The 11,841-nt window shown below is 26.7% G+C and overlaps 1 protein-coding gene across 3 annotated transcripts in view; it reads right to left on the minus strand.

Annotated features, from left to right (window-relative positions):
* Positions 1-11,841, minus strand: part of LOC111628182 (dopamine receptor 1-like) — a 46,515-nt gene that overhangs the window by 8,843 nt on the left and 25,831 nt on the right. The window lies entirely within an intron of this gene.

Genomic DNA, 11,841 nt, shown 5'->3' on the forward strand with positions numbered 1-11,841 from the left:
TTAAATTTTTTAATTAATATATAATATAAAAATAGTAAAATATAGTTAATGTTATTTATTTTATGGCAACAAAAACCATTCTTATGTTCATATAATATATAATATATATATAAATGATTTAACTTATTTCCGAAAGAAACTATATATTATAATTAAACAAGAAAATTTTACTTCAGAAAACTTTTTTTATTTCGTTTTAGTTGAGACTTTAAAAAGTAATTTTCATAAGTTGATAAAATTTATTATTCATTTTTTAGTGGAGAAAAAAGTAAATGTACTTTAGATATGTTCGGAGTTTGTAAATTATTCGAAATTTTTACAAGTTTTACTACTTCGTGAGAGTTATATAAAGTTATTTATTACAGAAACAACGAAGGCTTTAGTATATTCCTCAGATTTTTTTCTTTTTTTTTATAGATTTAAGGCTGATATGTAAGTTCCGAAACGTGAGAAACAAAATTTGTATGTCTTACCTTGCATCTGATATATTTATATGCATCTATATATATGTATATATAGTAGTAGAATGTTTTGAATAGGAACAAGAAAGAAAGGGGAAATAAAAAGAAGAAAAAAAACAGGTCTTATAGATAAGATGACCTTGTTTACATTAAGAATCCGACAAATTCACAAATGTTTCGTCTTTTTTTTTAAATATTACTGATACTTCAAAGTATCCTGAACACGAGTAATAAATTATTTAAAGTTATAAGAATAAATAAAATGGTTTTTTAAAAGTAACTAAATCGTTTGTAATATTTTAATGATCTTATTTAAATTTCAATACATTAAAATGCAATTTTCTTCTTTAGTTAAAATTCAGAAATAAATTCAGATTAAGAAAAATGTAAAATATTGTCTTATTTAAATGTGATTCTTTTTATTTTTAACGTTGATGTCGAAGCATTGCCGAGGTACGAAGGAAATTAACAATTACATTATTGTGTCGAATTCAATCTCAAATATATTTTTATTGATCTAGTTAACAAACGTTTCGTTTTTACTTTAAATTTTAATGGAGACGTGATTTAAGATATCTAAAAATTAATATACAATAAAGAATTTTATTAATAGTACTATTGTCTTCTAATATTTATTTTAAATACATTATATATTGATATATATATATATTAACCTTGATCAATGTTAAATGAATCTAGAAGGTTGCTTGTAAATTTTAACAAGCAACAATTTACTCATTAGATCAAGTTTTTAGATCCAATTTAAAACAAATTTATTTAATATAAAATAATTATACTAGTTTAAAAAGATATATAAAAATACGTCTTTTAAATTTAACATTAAAGTTTTTTGTAGCACTCAAATAATAGAGAAATTTTTTTAATATTGTAAGGATATTTACAAAATGAAATAATTAAATATTTAAAATATTTCATATTTTAATAATAATAAAAATAATAATTGCAAATAATTAACAAGATCTGAAAGAGATGTGATGGGCCTCACAGAAGTGGGCCTCGGGAGCTATCCATAAATTACGTAATACGGATATGCAGGGAATTATTACGATGCGTTACGAAGAGTGAAGAGTGAAGGTATTTACAAAAACTTCACGTAATGCTGTCTCAACTCTTGGTAACATTGATTCATTTTTGCATAGAGTTGCATAGATAATTGTATTATATCACTGCTTTGTACGTTATAAATGTAATTAATAAAATAATGTAACGTTTGGTATCCCTTACTGTGTATTAATACTTAGAATAATTAAAGGGTTGATGTAGAATATGCGTTACGTAACTTTGGGGGTGGGTATGTGAGACAGAGTTACAGAGCGTTACAAGGGATGAGATAGTAGTTGAACAGTATAAAAATAGCGTTACGTTATCTATGGAAGTTCCCTTACTCCCTTCAAAATCCGTAAAATACTAAAATTTATATCACTTTCTTACTATGTTTATTTACAGAAATGGCTAAAACATAAAGGTCATCCGGCCCACCTTAATAAACTTTTAAAATTTAGCATGGTTGTTCCCTATCTGCTTGGAGTCCTGGCCAAAGCCATCTACTTGTTCTTATTAATTAATTATTGATGTTATTCATTAAAAATTATTTAACTGTTTCAATTAATATATGCTACGACAAATAATTTCTATTATTATAAACAGAATAAAGTTAACTTTAAAAGCATTCGAAAACGTACATGTCTTGTCATCTCAATCCTACGCTGTCGGTTATTTGTATATTTATAGAAATTTTCACATTATTTATTCATAAAAGCAATAAATTTTTGACATCCAAATGATGTTCTTGATATAATTTTAAATTCCGAAGAATTAAAATTTTACTTGAAATATTATTATTGTGTTACTGCATACGTATACTGTAATTTAATATTAATTATTTATTTACATTTATGTCCTTAACATTAAAAATGTAATTTTTAACATTTAAAAATTGAGTTTTTAAAAATTTGTTAAATGTTAAAAGTAAAAAGTTTCCTAATTTATTATTTTTAATTGGAATATTATTTACAGTTTATATTTTAAAATACGTTAACGGGATGTATTATATAATATAGGTTGATTTTCTCGGTATTGAACACCTATTATGTAGAATATCTTCGTATAAAATGAAAAGATGAACACGAAACTCGAACCAAACGATTCATTATTTGAGGACAAAGGTATGTTTTACATTAGGTCTACTTGTTATTTAAACGTGACTATGCAATCACAAGAGAGATTGAAAGATGATGCTGTGTGTGAATTTTGTGTATTCCTGAGCAGGTCCTTCGACTGCATGTTGGTTTTTGCCTTACCCTAGTTAAGAAGCGAAAAATTGCTTATAAATTAACATAATTATGCGTTTTAGTTATTTTATTTCCTTATTTATCTATTGTGTATGAATAAATTTGCGAACTATAAACACGCATTATAACAGAAGAGATTCTACAGATCAGAATCGATTGGATAAGTAGAATTCCGTTATGGTAATTGAAAATGAAAATTTAACATGAAATGATATGTTTAAAAGCTGGAAATTTTGCGTATAACATTACTTACGGATAAAGAAAACGAATACGTGATGCCAGTGCCATAACTAGCTTTTCACGTGTCCTCTTTTTTTTGGGGGGGAAGTATTGCGATTGAAACGGTTGAATATTTCTAAACCTTAACCAAAAACGTTATGGAATCAGCTTCCACTGTGAAAAATTTAGAATTTGAAAATAAAAATATAATACTTATCATTTTTTGATATTCCATCCTCCCCGTCATCCTGGGCCCTTTGCCTGTGTACCCATTGCACCTACGTAGTTACGGCACGGTGGTGTTCAAATGTTGATTACACCATTTTTAAAAACTGTTTTATTAAGATGTTTTATTTTTCATTAAATTAAATCTAATATCAGAAAGATTAACGTATCAGAAGCAATAAATATTATAAATAAAGACAGTAATCTGAAGCTGAAAGGTTGTAAATATTATACTAAATACTAAATTTGTACACGATTTCTATCAAGTAATTTTCTTTCTAACAAACGAATCTTCTGTTAAATACCTATGATTTTGCTTAAGGCTTCATGCTCATAAAAGTCTCCAAGATGCTTGCTGATACTCAGTCTTAGTAGAGTATTCGGAATCTAATACTAGTGGGCTACATTTTATACAATATCAAACATGCGCTAAAGGTTTTATATTATATACACTTATATTCAATTGAAAATTGGTTATCTGAAATTAATGGGATCAAGGGTCTTTCGGATAATCCAGTAACTCGTTTGCTTTTGTGTTTTGAGTACATGTTACGTATATGGACGTATATACAGTAGACCCCCTTTAAAACGGGTTCCTATAATTACGATTCCTATAAGACAGCGAAAAAATTGCGACGGTATCCGTAAAAAACGGTAAAAAAACTCCTATAATTACGTAAAACGTCATCGGGCAGCCGAACTACTTTCCGCGCCTTCAAGCGCCACGCTACGGAGAGATTACTATCGTCTGTACAGTATTATACCTCACAGAAGTGGGCCTCGGGAGCTATCCATAAATTACGTAATACGGATATGCAGGGAATTATTACGATGCGTTACGAAGAGTGAAGAGTGAAGGTATTTACAAAAACTTCACGTAATGCTGTCTCAACTCTTGGTAACATTGATTCATTTTTGCATAGAGTTGCATAGATAATTGTATTATATCACTGCTTTGTACGTTATAAATGTAATTAATAAAATAATGTAACGTTTGGTATCCCTTACTGTGTATTAATACTTAGAATAATTAAAGGGTTGATGTAGAATATGCGTTACGTAACTTTGGGGGTGGGTATGTGAGACAGAGTTACAGAGCGTTACAAGGGATGAGATAGTAGTTGAACAGTATAAAAATAGCGTTACGTTATCTATGGAAGTTCCCTTACTCCCTTCAAAATCCGTAAAATACTAAAATTTATATCACTTTCTTACTATGTTTATTTACAGAAATGGCTAAAACATAAAGGTCATCCGGCCCACCTTAATAAACTTTTAAAATTTAGCATGGTTGTTCCCTATCTGCTTGGAGTCCTGGCCAAAGCCATCTACTTGTTCTTATTAATTAATTATTGATGTTATTCATTAAAAATTATTTAACTGTTTCAATTAATATATGCTACGACAAATAATTTCTATTATTATAAACAGAATAAAGTTAACTTTAAAAGCATTCGAAAACGTACATGTCTTGTCATCTCAATCCTACGCTGTCGGTTATTTGTATATTTATAGAAATTTTCACATTATTTATTCATAAAAGCAATAAATTTTTGACATCCAAATGATGTTCTTGATATAATTTTAAATTCCGAAGAATTAAAATTTTACTTGAAATATTATTATTGTGTTACTGCATACGTATACTGTAATTTAATATTAATTATTTATTTACATTTATGTCCTTAACATTAAAAATGTAATTTTTAACATTTAAAAATTGAGTTTTTAAAAATTTGTTAAATGTTAAAAGTAAAAAGTTTCCTAATTTATTATTTTTAATTGGAATATTATTTACAGTTTATATTTTAAAATACGTTAACGGGATGTATTATATAATATAGGTTGATTTTCTCGGTATTGAACACCTATTATGTAGAATATCTTCGTATAAAATGAAAAGATGAACACGAAACTCGAACCAAACGATTCATTATTTGAGGACAAAGGTATGTTTTACATTAGGTCTACTTGTTATTTAAACGTGACTATGCAATCACAAGAGAGATTGAAAGATGATGCTGTGTGTGAATTTTGTGTATTCCTGAGCAGGTCCTTCGACTGCATGTTGGTTTTTGCCTTACCCTAGTTAAGAAGCGAAAAATTGCTTATAAATTAACATAATTATGCGTTTTAGTTATTTTATTTCCTTATTTATCTATTGTGTATGAATAAATTTGCGAACTATAAACACGCATTATAACAGAAGAGATTCTACAGATCAGAATCGATTGGATAAGTAGAATTCCGTTATGGTAATTGAAAATGAAAATTTAACATGAAATGATATGTTTAAAAGCTGGAAATTTTGCGTATAACATTACTTACGGATAAAGAAAACGAATACGTGATGCCAGTGCCATAACTAGCTTTTCACGTGTCCTCTTTTTTTTGGGGGGGAAGTATTGCGATTGAAACGGTTGAATATTTCTAAACCTTAACCAAAAACGTTATGGAATCAGCTTNAAAATAATTATATCATTTGATTTCAAGATATTTTGTATACCTTAAAAATAATTAATTCTATCCCGGCAAACAGTTCACTTTTATCCCGGGATCACGGGACAAGCAAAAGACCGGGAAATGAGAAACCCTAGTAATTATAGGGACAGTAATTATAGGGGGTCGACTGTATATATATAACATTACATTATATTTTGAGTAAATTAATTTCCCTTTATATAAAGTAACTGCATTACAGTGTTTATAGTTCATTAAACTTGATGCTCAATGTACCAAATTCTTCAATTAACTAGAAATTACAGTACTGCATCATCTGTCGATTGTAGCGCCGTCGATCTGGTTTCGCGGCGCTACAATCGACAGATGATGCAGTAATTTCTAGTCACGTGGAGAATTTGGTTTCTTCTGTATTTTATACTCTGTGGTATATACCGTACAGCGTTTTGTTTTTTTTTCTTTATATATTTTTTTAACATTTTCGGATAATCGATTTTTACTGTATAAGTATATATAAAAAGAGTCTCTCAAATTACATGGTTGAATTAAGACCTTGCAAATCTACTATCGCTACTGATAACATCATATAATTGATCGCAAAATCCTTTATCCTTATTAAGATGATAAAAGTCTCAATTAAAACATATAGTTTCTTATAAATAAATATCCTAAATCTCATCGAAATTAAAGGAACTATACTAGAAAAAAATCGACTAAAAGAGAACAAATGACAAAAAGACAATATTTATTTTTGAACTAATTATTATTATTTTTTTCTAAATAAAAATTTAAATGTTAAATTCTGTTGCTTAAATATTTTTATTTAAATTTTATTATTATAGAAATGTTTTTGTGTCAGTTTATTTCTCCTCTAACATATACAAACCAGTATTTTTTTTTTTGGTATTTTGTCAAACTTGAAAAAAAAGTCATTCGTGAAATCTGTATGAAAATAAAAATAATTTGCAGTAGGCTACTTTATAAATGTAGAATTACAGAAATACATTTTTGAAAAAAACAAAAAAAAAAAAACCTAACACCTTTGTGATTTGAAATAACTTTGAAAAATACCACAATACAACTTGTATTGTTATCTTGTTCTAAGAAGGAGTTAAACAATAGAGGAGTAAATCGCATTTCACGTCATAGTTCTCTCTATACAGAGTGATAATATAAATATACACTAAATTTACAATTCGAAATTATAATTTTGATGATAATTAAATACAGTTAATTAAATTTGACAACGTTTAAATTATATTGGAACATAAATCATATGTTAAAAACATCAAAAATGTTATTAATTTATGATTTTAATTATTACAGTCAAACTACGGTTAGTTTTTTTTTCAAGAAGGTTAAATAAAAATGAAAGCAAAATAACTTCCATATAATTGAAATTTATGTAGCTGAATACAGCCCTGAAGAGCCATTGATATCTCACTCAGCAATGTGTATATTTTGTTTTATGCTATTTTGTTAAGCCCAGTAAACAATTGTCTTTCAGAACCTCATCTTACATTTTTATTCAAGGCCATTAACATCACTTGATAATTATTTTGGGTATTGTTACTTATTACATACTAAAAGCAGAACAGAAAAATTAATAATAATCCTATCTGATATATTATTTTATACATTGTGAATAATCAAATAGTAACCATTNAAATCTGTATGAAAATAAAAATAATTTGCAGTAGGCTACTTTATAAATGTAGAATTACAGAAATACATTTTTGAAAAAAACAAAAAAAAAAAAACCTAACACCTTTGTGATTTGAAATAACTTTGAAAAATACCACAATACAACTTGTATTGTTATCTTGTTCTAAGAAGGAGTTAAACAATAGAGGAGTAAATCGCATTTCACGTCATAGTTCTCTCTATACAGAGTGATAATATAAATATACACTAAATTTACAATTCGAAATTATAATTTTGATGATAATTAAATACAGTTAATTAAATTTGACAACGTTTAAATTATATTGGAACATAAATCATATGTTAAAAACATCAAAAATGTTATTAATTTATGATTTTAATTATTACAGTCAAACTACGGTTAGTTTTTTTTTCAAGAAGGTTAAATAAAAATGAAAGCAAAATAACTTCCATATAATTGAAATTTATGTAGCTGAATACAGCCCTGAAGAGCCATTGATATCTCACTCAGCAATGTGTATATTTTGTTTTATGCTATTTTGTTAAGCCCAGTAAACAATTGTCTTTCAGAACCTCATCTTACATTTTTATTCAAGGCCATTAACATCACTTGATAATTATTTTGGGTATTGTTACTTATTACATACTAAAAGCAGAACAGAAAAATTAATAATAATCCTATCTGATATATTATTTTATACATTGTGAATAATCAAATAGTAACCATTATTCTTATATTAACAAACTCTGCATTATATAAGAAAATCCTAGATAAATTGTATAAATAAAATATAACTTTTGAAACTGCACAATAACCGTATGAACCAATAATTACAAATAATATTCTTGTAATTCTCATAAATCCCTTCAACAAACTAATAAGTAGAAGATGATGATATTGCTGACAGTAAAACAGAAACGTTCAATTTAGATGTACACAGGTACAGAAAGTGCTTGTCATAAATGACAGCTTTAGTAGGTGTATAAAGGATATTTACATACGTATAATTATCCATATTTCTGAATAAAACGTGACCTTCGATGTATCTTACGGCAACTAAATTATATTTACAATAGGTTATATTTATAGAATTTAATTAATTTCGATTTTAATTATCGTACAATGAATGTTAAATATAAATGAATTTTGTAAGTTAGTTTAGGAATTATTTTATTAATATCATTTTCCCATATACATTCATAAATATAATTTTACTCGGTGGAGTAAGATCTTTCTTTGCTATTGGAAGAATATGCAAAGTTTTTTGCAAAGTTTCATATACAAATATCTTTCGTAGATATTTACACGTTTATTTTAACAAAATATTTATCAAATCTTAACTTTTAAAGAAAGTTTAAAAGTTAAATACAGGGTGGTCCTAAAGTCAGTTAACCAAGTGATCTTTATAATTGAAACCAATTCGTAATTTACGTGTTTTAATGACTGTTAAATATATATACCGCCCCGTATAATTTATTTTTCTTATTTATTATCTATTTAATTTAAAATATTTTACATAATTCATAAACTATATAATGGATCTTTCAAAGATATGATATTCTAAAATTTCATATGACGTTATTAATAACCACTAAACAAACAATTAATGATTGAAATTATTTACTTCATTTATTTATAAATGAAAGTACTTTAAACATTCATAGCTCGTTTAAATAATTAAGCTTTGTCTCTATCGAAAACATGTCAATTGTTTACGAATTAAATCATAAGAATTCTGTTATCGTACTGCATAACATAGAGGAAATCTAATTAAAATGTTAAATAAAGTCTTTTCTAAACGGCAAAACTTTTCGTCTCTTATCAAAGCGATTGAAAAGCTTAAGAATTGAATGTTGGCAAATAAGTCCCAATACATGCTTCATGTTGAGTACGCAGACTACATATAATATGTCACTTCTTGACGTCTGAAGTATTTTTCTTCTTCTATCTCTGATAATCTTTTATGCTGCATTTTACTTTAAGAGATTTTTTACTTCTTTTTAAGTAAACTATAATTAGATAGCACTCGCTTATTTCCTATCTATTCAATGCCTTATCAATTTTAAAATGGAAGATAAGCAATGTGAAATTTATAACTTTAATATCTTAGAGTAAAAATATTTTTTAAAAGCAAAATTGTATGTAAATTTATTATTCTTCGAACTCAACTCAGTCAATTTGTATAATAGATAGAGCTTTGAAAATTTCTACTTAACGGAAGGAAACAAACGATACAACGTAAAGAAGAGAAATCTTATATAAGAGATATAAATTTTAATATTTTTAAACAAAATTTTACTTAAGAAATAATTAAATCATGCACAGATCTTACATTTTTATATACATTTCAAAAGTGTTTTTAAAAGTTTATTTTAAAAGTAGTTTTATTTTAAATTTGCTGTATTTTAAAATTTAATATTGATGTTATAAGAGTGTTGGGAAAAACAATATTACAATATACAAGATGAGCCGAAAGTCAGTTAACCAAGTTAACTGGCTTTCGGCCATCATGTTTATTGTAATGTTATGCTTCAAATACAGTATTTTTTATAGTACCAATATAGAATTTTAAAAATAATATGCTTTTAAAATGTAAAACCAAACATCTGACACTGTCCCTCACCGTCCGACCACCCCATTATAGGACTGGCTGAACCCACGATGGGCCTGAAGAAAAAGACTCTCAGTGCCACAGGGCAAAAAGAGTAAAAAAACAATATTCATTGGCGCTTTACGAGGACGATACTAATTAGGAGGTTGTGTATCAAAATTTAACTGTATTTAAATATTTTCAATCAAAGTATCTAAATCTCAAAACAGAATTAGATATTACAAAAGTTTTGGTGTTAGAATCTTATTTAATTATTCTATTAACGTACAGTTTAGTTGGTTTTATTCATTTACAGCAATGTAATACATGGGCGATCTGCCAATGGGGAATGCCTCCCGGGAGGAAACTGTCCCCTATTTAGGTGTTACAAACGCGAAAAAAACCTGGAAAACTGCACGTGGCCAACCCGTAGGCGAGCCTCAAACCCACTCCTAACTACTAGTGTTCACACTCGGCCACTGGTGGGCAGTACAGTATAGAATTTTAAATCTATAATTTTATATTAGATTTAGAAAGAGAAATTATGCAAAGAAATGGTTTTCTAAGAGTTGAATATATTAACTACATGTAATTATAGCAAGCTGTGATGAGAAAGCAACTGACAAATGATTTGATAGAAGATCATTTTATTGTTTTTATATGGTTGTTTATGTATTGTATAATTTATTCAAGCTCACGTTTTCAAATTTGAATAATTCACTTCAACAATTACATTATCTTCTTCTTGAATAATGTTTACTTAACAGTCTTTACATCACTTTTCAATCGATAGTTTAAAATTTTAAAAATATTTATTTAAAATCTAATATTACAATTGTATTTAAAATGTATTATTTTATGATTTTTTTATAAGCTGGAAGTAAGTAAATTACTTATAAAAATTTTTTTGAAGATTTTAAAGAAAGATTTTAAAGATCACTTAATTAATGTTCATTATTTATAAATTAAAATACTACTTAATTAAAAGTATCTATTAAATACTTTTATGGTCTTTTAGAGGATTGAAGAAGCCCTAAAATTATTATAAGTGAAAAATAAATGAAGCCCTAATAACATACTGGACCCGAAAGAGATAATTGATTCAGGCAATGAAAAGCCTAGATTCCTTATCTCTGAGTCCTTCGTATTTAAAGAATACAGAACAATGTTGAAAAACGTTGTATTATAATTTACTGTATATTAAATGTGAGGCCCAGACTCAGACCAACGAAAGGAAGAAGACGTTCTGGGGTCGTGATATTTACGGAGTTAAAGGGACAGGACCCCAGAATCGGTGTAGTAAAATTTAATAATGAAATCTAGAAAATCAATTTATAAAATTTCAAATGCATAAAGAGAGAAAAAAGTAATAAAATAACTCGAGAGAATGTCATGTCAGAAGAAGAGAGGTGTAGAGGGGTCCTGGTGTTAATCCTAAATCCTGTAATTATTCTTCATATCCTTTACCTGACTGATTATGTCCTAACAATAAAGGGAATTTCTGTGGGAGGGTTTCAATACTATTAATAGCATGGAAAATTTATTTTAAACAAAATAATAAACTTTTTACCTCTTAAAAATTCAAAAACGAAAAAATTTATTTGATTATTAATTTTATACAAAGGCTAATTGCTAATCTTTCTATTTTTTCTTGAAAATAACAATTTAAAATAACAAATAAACGTGTACAGTACATATATAAAGATTCGATTTAAAAAAAAAAAAACAAATTTATTCGCCAGAGGATAAACAAATTCTAATTTAATTTTATTATAAAATTCAATTTTAAATTTTATAATTATATTAGAATTGTATGCCTAAGTTTAGTTAATGACAAATTTTAAATTAAAAATAGAAAAAAAAAAATATATATATATATATTAAATGTAAAATACTGTATTAATAATA

Source organism: Centruroides sculpturatus, unplaced genomic scaffold, assembly GCF_000671375.1.
Source record: "Centruroides sculpturatus isolate CEXI.00-Female unplaced genomic scaffold, Cexi_2.0 scaffold503, whole genome shotgun sequence".
NCBI lineage: Eukaryota > Metazoa > Arthropoda > Arachnida > Scorpiones > Buthidae > Centruroides > Centruroides sculpturatus.